This window comes from Urocitellus parryii, chromosome 7 (assembly GCF_045843805.1).
Source record: "Urocitellus parryii isolate mUroPar1 chromosome 7, mUroPar1.hap1, whole genome shotgun sequence".
Taxonomy (NCBI): Eukaryota; Metazoa; Chordata; class Mammalia; order Rodentia; family Sciuridae; genus Urocitellus; species Urocitellus parryii.
The window spans coordinates 179,604,618-179,618,898 of record NC_135537.1 but is presented as its reverse complement, the minus strand read 5'-3'; the positions used below and the strand labels follow the sequence as shown (position 1 = coordinate 179,618,898).

At 53.8% G+C, this 14,281-nt stretch overlaps 1 long non-coding RNA gene and 1 other non-coding gene across 4 annotated transcripts; both read right to left on the bottom strand.

Annotated features, from left to right (window-relative positions):
• Window positions 1–9,462: 9,462 nt before the first annotated feature.
• On the bottom strand, window positions 9,463–12,004 carry LOC144255759 (uncharacterized). Of its 3 annotated transcripts, none has more exons than XR_013343923.1 (3): window positions 11,749–12,004; window positions 9,850–9,923; window positions 9,463–9,662 (listed from the first exon to the last, which is right to left on the bottom strand). It is a non-coding gene; the product is annotated as an uncharacterized LOC144255759 (long non-coding RNA). The 3 variants fall into 3 exon arrangements; XR_013343924.1 differs by lacking the exon at window positions 11,749–12,004 and adding an exon at window positions 11,593–11,738 and having other exon boundaries at window positions 9,850–9,926; XR_013343925.1 differs by lacking the exon at window positions 11,749–12,004 and adding an exon at window positions 11,593–11,738.
• On the bottom strand, window positions 11,378–11,558 carry LOC113194006 (small Cajal body-specific RNA 16). Its single transcript, XR_003302219.1, has one exon.
• Window positions 12,005–14,281: the final 2,277 nt, after the last annotated feature.

Here is a 14,281-nt window from a genome sequence, read left to right as displayed (position 1 = left end):
CTGTCCAAACTAGACTGTTTACCTGACCTTCACAGAAATCAAGAGAGAGTCTCTCCAGTGCCCAGACAGGCCCGTGTAGCCAACATGATAAGGAAGTCCCTGGCTGTGACCAGCTCCAGCCTGGCCAGACTGGTCTGCTCCTGATCTGTTTCCTTCCCTCGGCCTCCTGCTATCTACAAGTGCCCGCAGCCCACAGTGGCCCCACAGAGTCCTCTGAACCTCTTCTGATTCCAAGGTTGCCTGACCCATGAATCCTCCTTTGCTCAGATAAACCTTTAAAACTGATTTTTATCCCAAGTTTTTATCTCCGCATTAGGCGGGGTGGGGGGGCAAGAGGGAAGCCCTGGCTGGCGGTGTCTGAGCTGAGCTGAACTGAATCTCAAAGAGGATGTGGGACAGCAGTAGAGGCCACGTGGCAGGCCAGAAGTGGGGCCCATGACCCAGTCCAGATCTGTGTGCTGATGTTGAGGCCTCAGGCCCTGTGACCCCAATAAAGCAGGGCCTTTTTGCTACCCAATGTTGGAAAACAAGCCCAGGGCCTGGGGTATGGCCAGGTACAGTGCTTCAACAGCTGGGCTTCACCCCTACTGCCACTGGGGCGGGGAATCCAGGGTAGGGACCTTACTGGGAAGGACTATTGATTACTGCAAGGGAAGTGGGGGCAGTGCTACTGTGATGGGAAAGTGCCTCTGGGGTCACCCAGAAGGAAGCTCTCACAGGAGGTGAAAGGCCTGGAGGCTGGGGAGTGCAAGAGGGGACAGGTGGGGCAGATCCGGGAGGGGCTCTGGGAAGGGGCTGTGTGCTGCTGAGGGAGGGTGGGCTGAGCTCAGGCCTGCAGCAGGAGACAAATGTGACACAGGAAGGAAAGTGACCGGAAGTTCCATGGACAGGTACCTAGTGTTACTGCTGTCGACCTGTGAGTCCTTGCTTCTCCAATGTTGAAGAATGACACCAGAGAAGCAGTCGAGGCAAGGTCAGGCAAGGTCAGAGTGGAAAATAAAAGTTTATTAAAGGACAGCAGAAGATGGGCTGGGGATGTGGCTCAAGCGGTAGCGCGCTCGCCTGGCATGCGTGCGGCCCGGGTTCGATCCTCAGCACCACATACCAACAAAGATGTTGTGTCTGCTGAAAACTAAAAAATATAAATATTAAAATTCTCTCTCTCTTGTGGACTGGGGTTGTGGCTCAGTTGGTAGAGCACTTGCCTAGCATGTGTGAGGCACTGGGTTCGATTCTCAGCACCACATATAACTAAATAAATAAAGGTCAATCAACAACTAAATTAAAAAAAAAAAAAAAAAAGACAGCAGAAGAGACTTCTCCCGGAGGAAGAAGGGGACCCAAGAGGTGGAATCCGTGGAAGTGCGGTTGTCTTTCCATTTTATAGTTCCTTCAGTGATGGGATGTAGGTGGGAAGGCCCGAGGGGTGGGGCACAGGTGGGCCACAGCAGTAATCTTCCTTAACACTTCTTTGGGATGGGCTCTGGGCCTTGGGCTTTTCCCGGACTTCATTAACATTCCAAGAGTTGTTCTGCTTTTCCCGGAATTCATTCTCAATGTGGCCTCCTTTTGGATCTTACTCGATATTAGACCCGATTTTCCTGACGACCTAACCTTAAATCTGGCTTCACCAGTGTCCACTGATCACTGGGGACCACAGTTCCACCAATCACATAGGAGACTAACGGGATCTGGAGGGTCACAAGCTAATAAGTAGGTGCAGCCTCTGTGACCTTCTCTAAGTCAAGCCACCCAAAGTGCACCTGAAGCCCACGGAGGGAGGGTGCGGTGGTGACTCTCAACCATCTCCCCCTTCAGGGGGTGCGGGGCAGGTAAGGTCCACTGGGACCAGGGCCCCTTTTTGTTCAAGAGGAAGTCGAGCAACTCAGAGGAAGCCCAAGTCTCCCGAGGAGGAGAAGCCGGGCAAGCTGGGCACAGCCGCAGCCAAGCCACTCCAGCAGTCGCAAGAGGGGCTCCGTCCTCGGCCACCCTGGGAGTCCTCCAGGCCTCAGGGACCCAGGCTGCTAAATGAAGGACAGAACCAACCAGTTATATTTTGAATTTCAGCTATTTTTTAGTATACAAATGTCTCATGCAATATTTAGGACTTAGACTACAAAAATTATTGTTCATTTGAAATTCAAATTGAACTGCATGTCCTGTACTTGTATCTGCTAAATCTGACAACCCTGCATCGATCTCCAAGTTACCATAAAAACACTTTTTTAGGCTTCTCTTTCCTGAATGCCCTCTCTTCACCGGAGCTGCTCCCAGCCCACTTCTCTTCAGAACCAAGGCCCCCAGCTTCTACCCTTGGCCCTCTGGACCCCACTTCCAGCCCTACCCCAGGTCCACCAGGCAGACTGGAGCCTCCTCCAGGGGAAAGGTGTGTGGGGGGTCAAACATGGGGCCGAGCTAAAGCTTCTAGGATGAAGATGTTAAGGAACATGATTGAGCTGTTGTTTTTTGTGCTGCTGGAGATGGAACCCGGGCCTCGCACATGCTAGGCGAGCGCTCTACCACTGAGCCACAGCGCCGTGCCTCCTTGGTAGGCGTTATCATCTTTTATCATCTGCAGGGTAGAGTGGCAGCTTCCTAGCACAGCTGGTGAACAGGAAGCCCACCTCACCAATGAGGAAGTGGGACTCAGGTGCCGTGCCTAGGGTTCCTCTCCCAGGCCTGCAGCAAAACTGAGTTTTGAACTTGAATATCCGAGTCCACCATAACTTGGTAAAAATGCAGCTCATACGCACGGGTGCTGCCCACACCACTCCCAAGGGTGGTCAGAGTGACACGACGTTTGTCAAGTCCCCCACCTTTCCTGGCAAAGTCGCTGCTTGCGTGAGCTCCATGACAACTGGCCTCCTTCCTCCCAGGGTATAATTAGACACATCTAATCTATAATCTTGTTTGTGTCAGAAGTGTCACGCCAGGGACAAAATTGTCCTTCCCATGAGAGGCCATGTCCGGCCTTCCAGGTAGTCACGTTCCTTCCGGCAGGCCAGGCAGGGCGGTGATTGGGAGACTCAGATGTCCTCAGCTTGTGGTCTCCAAGAAAACCAGTGTGAAGAGTGGTAGGAACCGGCTGGCCTCCGAATCTCTTGGTGCTCCAGGCAGGACTTCACCCTGGCTCTAGGGATCCTATTGTGTGAGGGCAAACAGATTAAAGCTGAGGCTGAGGTTGTGGCTCAGAGGTAGAGTGGAGCTTCCTAGCAGGTGTGAGGCACCGGGTTTGACCCTCTGCACCATGTGTAAAAAAATAAAAAAGCCTGGGGTAAAACAAACAAACACGACCTTAAATGTTAGACTCTCCCCCTTGAACAAAAGAAAAGAGATCCCCCCACCCAGCCCCCATTCCCTCTTCTTCCAGAACTTCCTACACACACACACACACACACACACACACACACACACACACGTGTACATTTTTTCAGTGACTGAACAAGCCCTCTCCCAGGCCCATGGCTCACCACCGTTTCCTTCAGGATCCCAGAGCCACCTCTTGGAACCCTTACCTTTCCTGGGAGATGGCCCAACTTCAGCTGTCACCTGACCACTTGCTCTAAGCACCCGGCCCCGTCACCAGGCGATTTCCTTCCGCCTCCGAGAGCCCCTTAGTGGGCTGCCCTGATGTGCGGGTTTATGTGTATTCTGTGATAAACTGTTTTCCTTCCCTTTGACCTTTCTGGAGCGGCTTTCTAGGCGGGGAGGAGACTTTAATTACATTTCCCCAACATGGCACCGGATCTATTCAGCAATCAGCAAGGTCTCCGATGCTTATCGTTGCATCTTGCTGCACCTGTGTCAACGAGAGGTCTCCGGGTTTCCACCTTGCACAGTGCACAGCCCAGACAATCAAACTACAGGGAATCATGCCCTCTGTGGCCCTGGCTAGGAAACCCTTCCCTTATTCAGGAAATACCAGCCAGTCCATCAACATGACCAGTGGCCAGGATGGTGCCTGGCCTACACCTAAGGAGTCCCAATGCCCCTGAATGGCAGGGCTGCCCTCACTGAGCTGCCTGGAGCAGTGAGAAATGCAGATGCTCAGCCCAGGTGCCCAGGAGACTCTTGCCCAGCAGACCAGCCACGCAGTAAGATAGGCCTTCTGAACAGAGACGTAGTAACCAAGACAGTGATTTTGTCTGGTTGAAATGAGGGACAGTGAGATTGGTCTAAGCAGGCTTTAACAGGGCCCTTCCTACTGGTCTAATTCATAACTTCCTTCGGGGAAGAGACTGGCGGGGTCCTTAAGTTTCCAGGGAAGCCAGTGACCCAGCCAGCTGGCTGTCGGGCTCTTAGCTGGCCGTTCTTTGTGTATTTTGCCTGATAAGTCAGCCTTTTTGTTTTCCTATAAAATATCCTCACTGAAAAATAAACTTCTGAATTGGCCCATTCAAGACGGTAACAAAACTCGTATTTTGGTGCTGGGGATGAAACCCAGGGCCTTGCACATGCCAGGCAAGCACTCTACCACCGAGCTATACCCCCAGGCCTTCTGTTTTTTATTCTGAGACAATGTCTTGCTCAGTTGCCCAGGCTGGCCTTGAACTTGAGATCTTCCTGCCTCGGCTCCGGAGCAGCTGGGATCACAGGTGCTGACTGCCTGGCGGCAACAAGACTTAACACAAGCTCATGATTAAATTGGCTGGAGAGTCTCTTTTCATGCCTCTAAGAAAAAACTGGGATGGAAGATTACCTAATGTGACTGACCTGGTACAGAGCCATGCTGAGGCCACCGGGAGGAACCCAGCCGGAGGAGAAACAAAACAGAAAGGGAAACGCGGAGGGAGAAGAAGAGAAGCAGGGAGGCAGGGTGAGGGCTGCAGCGCCACGCCACGCAGCCCCAGTGCAGACTGCAACAGGAAGCTGCCATAGGATGGTGGCCCTGGGGGGGGGGGGTGCTTGGGGACAGCTCTGTCCAAACCCATCAGAAAGGAAGTGGACTAAAATGAGTCCAGAAGAGCCCTACGTGCCCTTTACTCAGAACCATAAAATAAAAGCAAGCCAAGCTGGGGAGCCAAGCCTTCTCTCTTTAACCTCTTCTTCAGGATTTTAACACAGATGGTGAGTACATCAGGCAAAGGTGGATTTGCGGGCTTCACCCATGACCGTCCTGGTATCAGGTGATAACCAAGTTTGCCAGCAGCCAGAGACCTCTCCCAGGTGGGCACAGCCCCGCACAGCCGTCAGTGGACGCTGCCCTGGAGCCCAGGCCTTGGTTTGGCTAAAGGAGGCTCGGCTGTGGAAGAGCCGGGAGTCTTATTTTAATTCAACACAACAACCTAAACATTTCGGAGCTGGCGGCTGCAGCTCGAGGCCTTGCGTAACCATTACATAACTGCCCACAGCTGACGGTCTGCAGACGGCGACCTTCCAACGACTTACACGGGTCTACTGTAATTACATTTGCAATAATAGAACTAGTTTTCTGCTGTAGCTGCATAATTGATCCGGAAAAAAAAAACCCAGAACAAATAATTGTTTTATGTGAACCATGAAAAGCCCAAACAGGCTTCCACTTGTGAGGATTACAGAATGTGCTTTTTGTAGTCCTGTTAGCAATTTAAACAACAATTTAAAGGGAAGAAACAAATCTACTCTTTGTTGAAAAACCGAGTCCACACAGGGTTGCTACCCTCCAGGAGCCGGAGCAGAGGTGGAAACACGGGGCCAAGGCAACATGACCAAACGTGGGCCAAGGCCCCTGTCCCCGGGGTTCACAGCCACGGTGAAGGGACACGGTCTTTATGTGGAGGTGGGCTGTCCTGGGAGCTGTCACCTGTTATGTCCACAGGACTCTTCCCAGTCACTCCTCTCCTGGGCCCAGTGAGCTCCTACAGTTGTCCCAAGAGAGATGGTGCTCCCCATGCTTGGATCTGGGGTCCCCTCAGTGGGCAAGCCTGTTAGCACAGGAACAGGAGATACTTCAATGGACTCCTTTACCGGGGGAGGATGGCCCCTCCAGGACGGGAACAGAGGGAAGTCTGCGCTCCTGATGCTCCTCAGAGACCTCAAGCCCCCCTTCCTGCCCACAAGGCCCTGAAGGCCCCCCCGAGACACCCCGGAGAAACTTCCTGTTCAAGATCCACTGACCTACAATCCCCTCTGCCTGGGGTGCTCTTCCTGCCACTTCATGAATTACTCTGACCTTAGGACCTTGCTAAAGGTCATCTCCCAGACAGGTCCCAGCCACCTTATCTCACAGCAAGGCCAGCCTGACTCCGACCTGGCCTAGCGGCTTTTTTTTCCTCCACATATTCTGATTTAGGTCCTATCTTCCTGTGCTGGGATAGACACTCCCTGAGGGTGGAGAGTTGGATTTGCTCACTGTACCCTAACACAGCCAGCAGCAAGTGCTCAATGACACATTTGTTAATCCATCAGAAAGCCCTAACCAGCCCAGAGGGCACCCAGTACTCAGTGACATCTCCAGAAGGGTCAGTCTTTCCCTCAGGCCACAGCCCTCTCCTGGTGCACGACCATCAGCAGTCTACACCACCGCAGGGCATCACTGTGCAAACCCTGCTCAGTCTCAATGTGATATGTGCCTTTCAAATGCAAGCAACGTTCTCGCCTGAGATCCTGGCAAATCCTTCACACGGTGTCTGGGGCTTCATCTACTGGCATGCACAGTGCTGGATTCCTCACCCAAGACACTTTCCCTGTGGGTAACCCACCCACTGGCACTGGGAGTGGTTTTGCAGGGACAGACACCTAGAGCGTGCTCTTGTCCCCGCATGCCTGAGCAGAGTGCAGCTGCTCCAGGGCATTACTAGCACTTCCCGAGAACTGTGTATAACTGGGGCTAACTATGGATTCCTAAGCAAGAGCCCCACCCTGCAGATGAATCTTCCACATAACTTCCCGGTGAAGAAAAAGTCTTGGCTTAAAAAAAACCCCAAATCAAAAACCAAAAAACCCAAGCTGTGTACTTGGCTTCAAAAGGGCAGTCTGGTATAGGACGTGCACCCTCTAGTGGACAGAGAGGAGTTCACAATCCTGACCAGAACTGTTTCCGTTCAGGTTTTATTCTTTTCTGATATAAGCCCTGTATGTCCCACAGTAATCTTTAAGATCTGAAAAAAACTTTCTTCTTTTTAACACTGGGGAATAAACCAGGTGCACTTTTTCAATTTTGAGACAGGGTCTTGCTAAATCGCAGAGGCTAGCCTAGAACCTTCCACCCTCCTACCTCAGGATCCCAAGTCGCTGGGACTACAGGCATGCGCCACTGCACCGGTGTCCTCTCTTTTTAAAACTCAGGACTCCTGCCCACTTCAGTCCTCTTATGTAACCCAGAATAGTCACACTCAGGCCCCTCCAGGACACAGTGCTGCCCATTTTAAACATGCATCTGTTCTCTGGGGTAAACTGGTCCTCAGCTGTGTGTAGCCAGCAGGAGCTAAAGATGGGTGAGGCCCTTCAAGGCTTGGGGGGTCTCGCACCTCCTCCAGGAGTCTGGGCCTCCCTCCTACCACCACACCAGGGTGCCCAGCACGCCAGGTCACAGGAGCCCCTGACTATGAGACAACTAATGAAGACTACGATTACGCTGATGGTCTCAGAGAAAGGCAGGAGGCTCAAGGTGAAGTCATCTCGGGGTGGCACCTCAGCTGAGACCAGGACAGGAAGGCTCACTAGCCGGCTACCTTGGGTCAGTCACTCCCCTTCAGTCCTTCTTCTCTCTTGGCACTTTGTACCCTAGGAAGTCTCAGCCCTACCAGAGGACTCGGGAGCTTGTGGCACCTGGAGGAAGCGACTCCCCAGGGTCAGCCGTGGACTCCCTGCAGCCTGTGAGAGCTGCACTGCCAGAGGCCCAGGCCCAGCGCCCCCAGGTAAAGGGCCAAACCCACTGCTCCAGGGAGACCTCACGTCCTGAGGACAGAGAGGCCTGCCCAGGGCCACTGAGGGACCAACACTCTGCACACAGGGAAACACCCCCAAGCAGAGCGAGTCTCTAACTGGCCATCAAGATGGCCCATCCACACATGCCAACACAGAGCCGCAGTGTTCAGTATGTATCACGTCTCAAAACACAACTCAGGCACCTGGAGAACTCAGCTTCCTGCCTTGGTGGCAATGTGGGCACCTTTCTGCTGCCACAGCACCCATCAGGGCCCCAGGCCTTTCCTAACTGAGGCTGAGGGTCTCCCAGCTGAAAGCAAGAAGAAGACCAAAGGCAAGAACATGCCTCAGCCTCAGTGCAGGTCCCCAGGCCCACCCAGACCCAGATCTGCTCACTTCCAGCCATGGGAGAACCCCCTGGGGAGTCATTGTCACCATCAGGGTTCCCACTTAAGTAACCAAGGTAGACAAGTGACTTGCTGAGGTCACACAGCAGCTGGTGTGGAGCTGGGATCTGAAGTCCCATGTGGGAATGTGGATGCTTCTACCTTAGTGCCAAGGCCCTTTGTGGTCACCCAAACTAAGTGCTGCTGTGCTTGGGAACTGTCCACGTGGGCCTGCCTCTCCTGGACAGCCACAGGTCCTTCAGATTACTGGTCAGTTGCCATGATTCCACCAAAGGTTTACCTCATGGTATTGAAACTCTATTCCTGGCCCTGGGGGAGACCAGCTGGGACAGATCCTCCAGAGCCGTGGTGGACAAGACAGGGGCAGGCAAGGGACCATGAAATCAACAGGTCAACAAGCATGCCCAGAAAAAGGAATGTAAGCAGGGGGAAAGCAGGTACCTAGCACCTAACAGTGCGAGGTCAGAGGTCCAATACAAACCACCTTCGCTGCTGTGATGGCCCACCATGGGGACAACCCAAGTGGCCATGTATCTGCACTACATGCAAAACCAGAAACATGCAGCCAGAACACGGGCTGGCAGAGGTGCGTCCTTCACATAGCAGACAACCAAGCATTCCCTCCATCCCTATGACAATGTTCCTCTGATGAGTGTGACTGGGGACAGCAGTGGAGAGGAATGAAGTTGTAGGGACAGGGGAGGCAGCACAGAGGGTGCAGGACCACGCACTGCCACTGCCCTTGAACCCTAGATGTCAGGAACACCAGCCAACACACCAAGCTCCAGGGACACTGACCAGCAAGGGAGCTGCTCGTCCCTACAGAAGGCTGGCAGTGCCCTAGGTGATGTCCAGGTCCTGGAGAGTGAGCTAAAGAGGCCCACGCAGGGTAGAAGGTACCTGAGGAACAAGGGGCAGCAGCCATGATGCGGCACGCTGTGACCAGGCAGGTCTGAGAGGATCACCAAGATGCTGACCTACCCAGGTGCGCAGGAGCCACCCTTCCCATAGATGCCAGGGACCGTGGCTGTCTCCCTACATGCATCGTCACTTCTCAACAGTTTGTGTTCCTGCAGGATGAAGTATCCCCAGCACCCACCCATGTGTCCCAAGGACTTGTGCCGGTGACGAGTGCAAGTCACTCTCTGGAACAGCTGGAAACAGCGCGCCAAGTGCGCACCCCAGCCGCAAGGAAACCACAAGAGGGTGAAGAGACATCCTAGGGTTGCACTTGGTTTATTTCGATGCACGTGGAGCTGTCTCCAGCAGGTCTTCACCACACACGTGGGTCAGAATGGAACCAAACCAACCTGGAGGCCCTAACCCACAAGAGCCCACACCAGCACAGAACCTGCAGGACCGCTGTCAGAAGCACCAGCCAACACACCAAGCTCCAGGGACGCTGACCTGCAAGGAAGGACACCTCATCATTCCTGTTCTACTTCACCAAGTCTGAGCACTAAAAACTGTTGCACCACGAAGTGCCCTCGACACTGGCAGTCCACCCCCACCCGGATGCCACTCAGAAGATGCCCTGGGGTTCTGCCCTGTGAAGATCCTGCTTCCACACCCCCCCCCAGCACCAGTCACATACCATCAAAGCGATCACAGTGACGTCCTGCCCCATCTCCCTCCAGGCTTTAACTGTTGCTTTCATTCCTCAGAAACCTGCTGGTCACAAAGCCACAATCAGCCTGAATCTGCCAGGCAAAGTCCCCACCACACATTCCCACTTGACTTGCCTTCCCCTCCATGGCCATGCATCTCCCAAGCCCAGCCCACGCACCGCTGCTCCCCAGGTCCCCTCGAGCCCTCTCTTAGTTCCTGCCTTTGTTATGTTGCCTCAGCTAAAAACAGCCTTGGCCTCCTCGGGGTCCCACACCCTGATGGGTCCCTTTAAAAGCACCCCCTCCTGTTGTCCCATGCACTTACTGATGTCTACCCTCAACCCAGGGCTCGTGCATGCTAAGCAGGTGCTCCTCCACCGAGCTGTGCACCCGGCCAGGACCACGCTTTTCTTTATGTCCTGTCCAAGGCATGGGACACAATGCCATGCCGAAAATGTCACCTCACAATCTGTGCTGACAACAAAGCAGGCAGCCAGGGGAAGGAAAATCCCACCAACAGTTACTGCCTGGAGCTGGATGCAGTCTCTGACTCTAGCCAGGAGGGGACAGGGTGCAGGAGACATAAGAACATCTGTGTGCCCTGAGCCCCAATAAGGGGTCGCTGCTCCCCACCAAAGTGGGCTAGAGCTACCCTATCCAACATGGCGGCCATCTGGTAGGTACACTGTACCAGTCCCTCAGTCACACCAGCCACACAGCAAATGCTTAATCAGGCCTGTGGCTAGTGGCCACTCTAGACAGCCTAGAGAATGTCCATCATTGTAGCAAGTCCTGTTTAACAGCACTGTTCTGGATCCAGTGATCTTTTGAAATCAGAGATCTATGCACACTTCCCTTTGCTCCAAACACCTAACAGTATCCCAGTATTTCTAGGACAAAGACCAAGACCCTCACCAAGCCACAAGGCCCTGTGTGGCCTGGTTCTTCTGCACCTTTTTGGCTTTGCATGCTTTCTGAGCTAGGATGGTTTTCTTCCAGTTCCTCCTCACTGTTTTCCCTAGGCCACTGGGCCTTTGCACACACTATTACCTGGCTTTCTGAGCAAACGCCTACTTTATCCAGAGTCCAGCTCAAGTCTCATCCTTGGAAAAGCTTTCCAGCCTCCATCAGGCTCCCTGAGATATACTGTGCTTCCTTTCAGAACATTCACCTCTGCTTAAATTAACCACCTCTTTTTTTTCCACCCTAGTACTGGAAAAGGAACCCAGGGATGCCAGACCATTGAGATACATGCAGTCTTTTTTTGTTCTTTGAGGCAGGATCTTCCCAAATTGCCCAGGCTGGTCGTGAGCTTCCAATCCTCCCGTCTCAACCTCCCAGTAACTGGGACTATGCGTGTGCGCCTCGGTGCCCCGGGAATGACCCCCTCCTAAGTGGTAATTTAACTTTATCTCCCCAGCTGGCCGGAAACTCCCCGGGAAAAGCCTTGGCTGTTGCACCTGTGTATCCCCAACGCTTCCCAAGGCACCTGGTCCAATACCACTAAGTCCTTCCGCCTGTGTGCAGTATCATACATGACCACCAAGCGGCTGCCAGAGTGCTCACACCTGTTACTGCAAATTCCGACCCGGGAGGGCTCCCCGGGACTTACTCTAGGTCAGGGTGGGGCTGCCTGGTACGGGCTGCACAGGCCACTGGGCAGGTGCGACAACACAGGCGCCGTTCCCCAGACCACGACCCTGCGGACACTGTCCCCCCGCTGGACATACTTGGTCACCCAGACGGAGGTCACTTTCTGGAGGGAGGAGTCGCTGCACGCCTTCACCCCACCGCCGGGGCTTGGAAGTTCCTCACTTCCCGCGGAAACCCTGCGAAGAGAGCAAAGCAGCGGGGCTTAAGAGGACAGTCGCGCGCAGCTCACCCACCTCGGCCGCCTGCGCCGCCCCGGGCCCACTTCCGGGGGCATCGTCCAGGCCCCAGCGGCTCAGCGGTTCCGCTCCGCGGGAAGGCGTGGGTGGCAGGGGCCCCGCGAGGAAGGCCTGGGGTCTCAGGGACCCCGAGCTGGTGGCAGAGAGTGCCGCGGCCAGTAGGAGGCGACAGCCGGTCTCCTCTGACCGGACGCTACACGTGGCTTTACTCGCTTCCCACCCCGCTGGGCGGAAGCGGTTCTGCAGACGCACTTCCGGCAGGAAGTGAGCATTTACCATCGAGACAGCAGCTAGAGAGTCGTCCTCGATTTTGAATTTGGGTCCTCCAAGGCGATCTTAAAGGGGCCGTGGCGCGAGATACGGTTAAAGGGGATGAGAGCCTTGGCTGGGGGGAAGGGCCCCAGTAGCAGGGAAGCAGAAGGGACCGCTGTTTCCTAACATCCTGCAAGGGTCTGGAGCCTTGCGTGCAGTGGCCTTCCTCTCCTCTTGCAATCATCTTATTTTTTTTTTTAACAGATGAGAAATCGGGGGCTCCAGAGAAACCAAGTTACTTTCCCAAGCGCAGCCAGCTGGGAAGTGGCAGAGTCGGGTTCAAACCCAAGCCGTTCTGCTCCAAATGCAAAGCTCTTTTCAACACCCCAGGTGAGAGGAAGGACATGGGAGGAGAGGGACTACAGGAAGATGAAGGCCGCCTTTGCCTAGGACGTCCGCAGCCAAGGTCGTTCTACCACAAGATGAGCACGTGATCAGTGCCAGGCAGTTCAGGGTCGAGGGAAGACTGCTGGATCTGGGAAAATGACAGAACCTGGGAGACCGAGATCACAACCCTCCTTGGCTTGAGCCCTCACCAGCCTCTGCCCCAGCACCAGGAGTCACAAGCCAACAGTCTGGCTCGACTTGCAGGAGAGGCTTCTTTGACCCCCTCAGTGTTTGGGTTTGTATTATGCCTGAGGCAGGGACTCTCTCTGTTAGCCACAGGCTCCACCACTCCCTATTGTGCACCCACTGTTTTCTACTTGTACAGTATCTCTGTACACGTGAGCCATTTGACTTTGTGACTTGGGGAGCCTGGACTAAAACCTGTTGGGAGTCTCCCTGAGAACTTCCCGGGCCTTTCAAACATGGCGGTGGGCAAATTGCCAGTGGGCGGCTAGAACTCCCCGGGCCTTTCAGATAAGGAGCCCCTAATGCAACATGGCGGCAGGCAAGCTGCCAGTGGGCGGATAACAAGTTGTTTTGAAAACTTTCTAATTGGTGATCTTGGACAGCTCCTGCCCCCCATGAATCTCATGCAGGGCGGCACCGTAGGAGATGACCTGACCTTTACTATGATTGGCCCTGGGAGCTTCCTGGTTTAAGATAACTGACTCTCACTTTCTATGTAAACTAGCACCAGCTTGCAGTCAAGTGCTTCATCTTTGTCACTGCTATCTGTGTGTGTGCCTCCCACGATGAACCTGGGCCTTTCAAAACCCCCAGGCTGTTGAGTGGCATTAAAGCCCTTTAGACAGTGCCAGGCTTCCAGCCTCCCAGTGTCACCCCAGGGTGTGAGATTCCACAGAGAACTGGATGGTCCAGCCTGGGGCCACGTGACCTCTGTGGCTGAAGGCATGGTTCAGTAGAAACTTAACCAACTGCTCGGACTGGAATCAGCTTTACCCAAAAGTTAGATAAAGCAGGGAGTTAGAAATAATAACAGATGTCATATACTTTTTTTTTTTTTATGCGGAGCTGGAGATGGAACCCAGCTCTACCACTGAACGATACCACCAACCCTCAGGCCTTTTATTTTTAGCAAATAAAAGTCTCCCTTTCTCCCTTTCTGGAGAGGTGTTGAAGACATGTAAAATAATGTGAGAAAATTCATCAGGATTACTATGACCTCCCCTCTGTAGATTGTCCTGCGCAAAGATAAGTCAACAATTAAATTTTCAGCTCAACTTAGGGTTTCGGTGTTGGGATGGGGGCGATGATTCTGTTTTGCTTTACCCTATTTCACGAGTTTACTGATGGAATCCTGTGATTATAGAATGATAATCAACTGGCACAAACAGGTTTGGGAACAGCGCTCTCTGCTGGCATTGGGCTCCCTGGTTGGAGAAGCTGGGGTCCTCTTAGAGAAGAGTCCCCAACTTGTGCGTTCCTTGAACCCCAGATTCCAACCAGTGAGCTGCACAGAAGGAATGAGGCCTTCATCCCCAGGAGAGAGAGCTTTGCTGGACGATTTGGTCTTTGTGTGTTTGAGACGAGGTCTCACCGTTGCCCAGGCTGGCCTTGAACTCCTGGGCTCAGGTGATCCTCCCGCCTCAGCCTCTTGAGTACCTGGAACTGCTGTTTTTGCCCTTGGAGCTGGAGCAGGATGGTCCCTAGTTAGCTGGGTGAAGCTTCCAGGAGCAGGAAAGCGGTCCTGAGCTGCTGAAGACAGGTGGCTGTTCTGTGTCCCCACCTGTGTCCCCTGGTGGTGGCTCCTGGAGATGCTAAACACAGCGGTCAGAAGCTTCTGCATCCTCCCTGTGACCTCTGAGCAGAG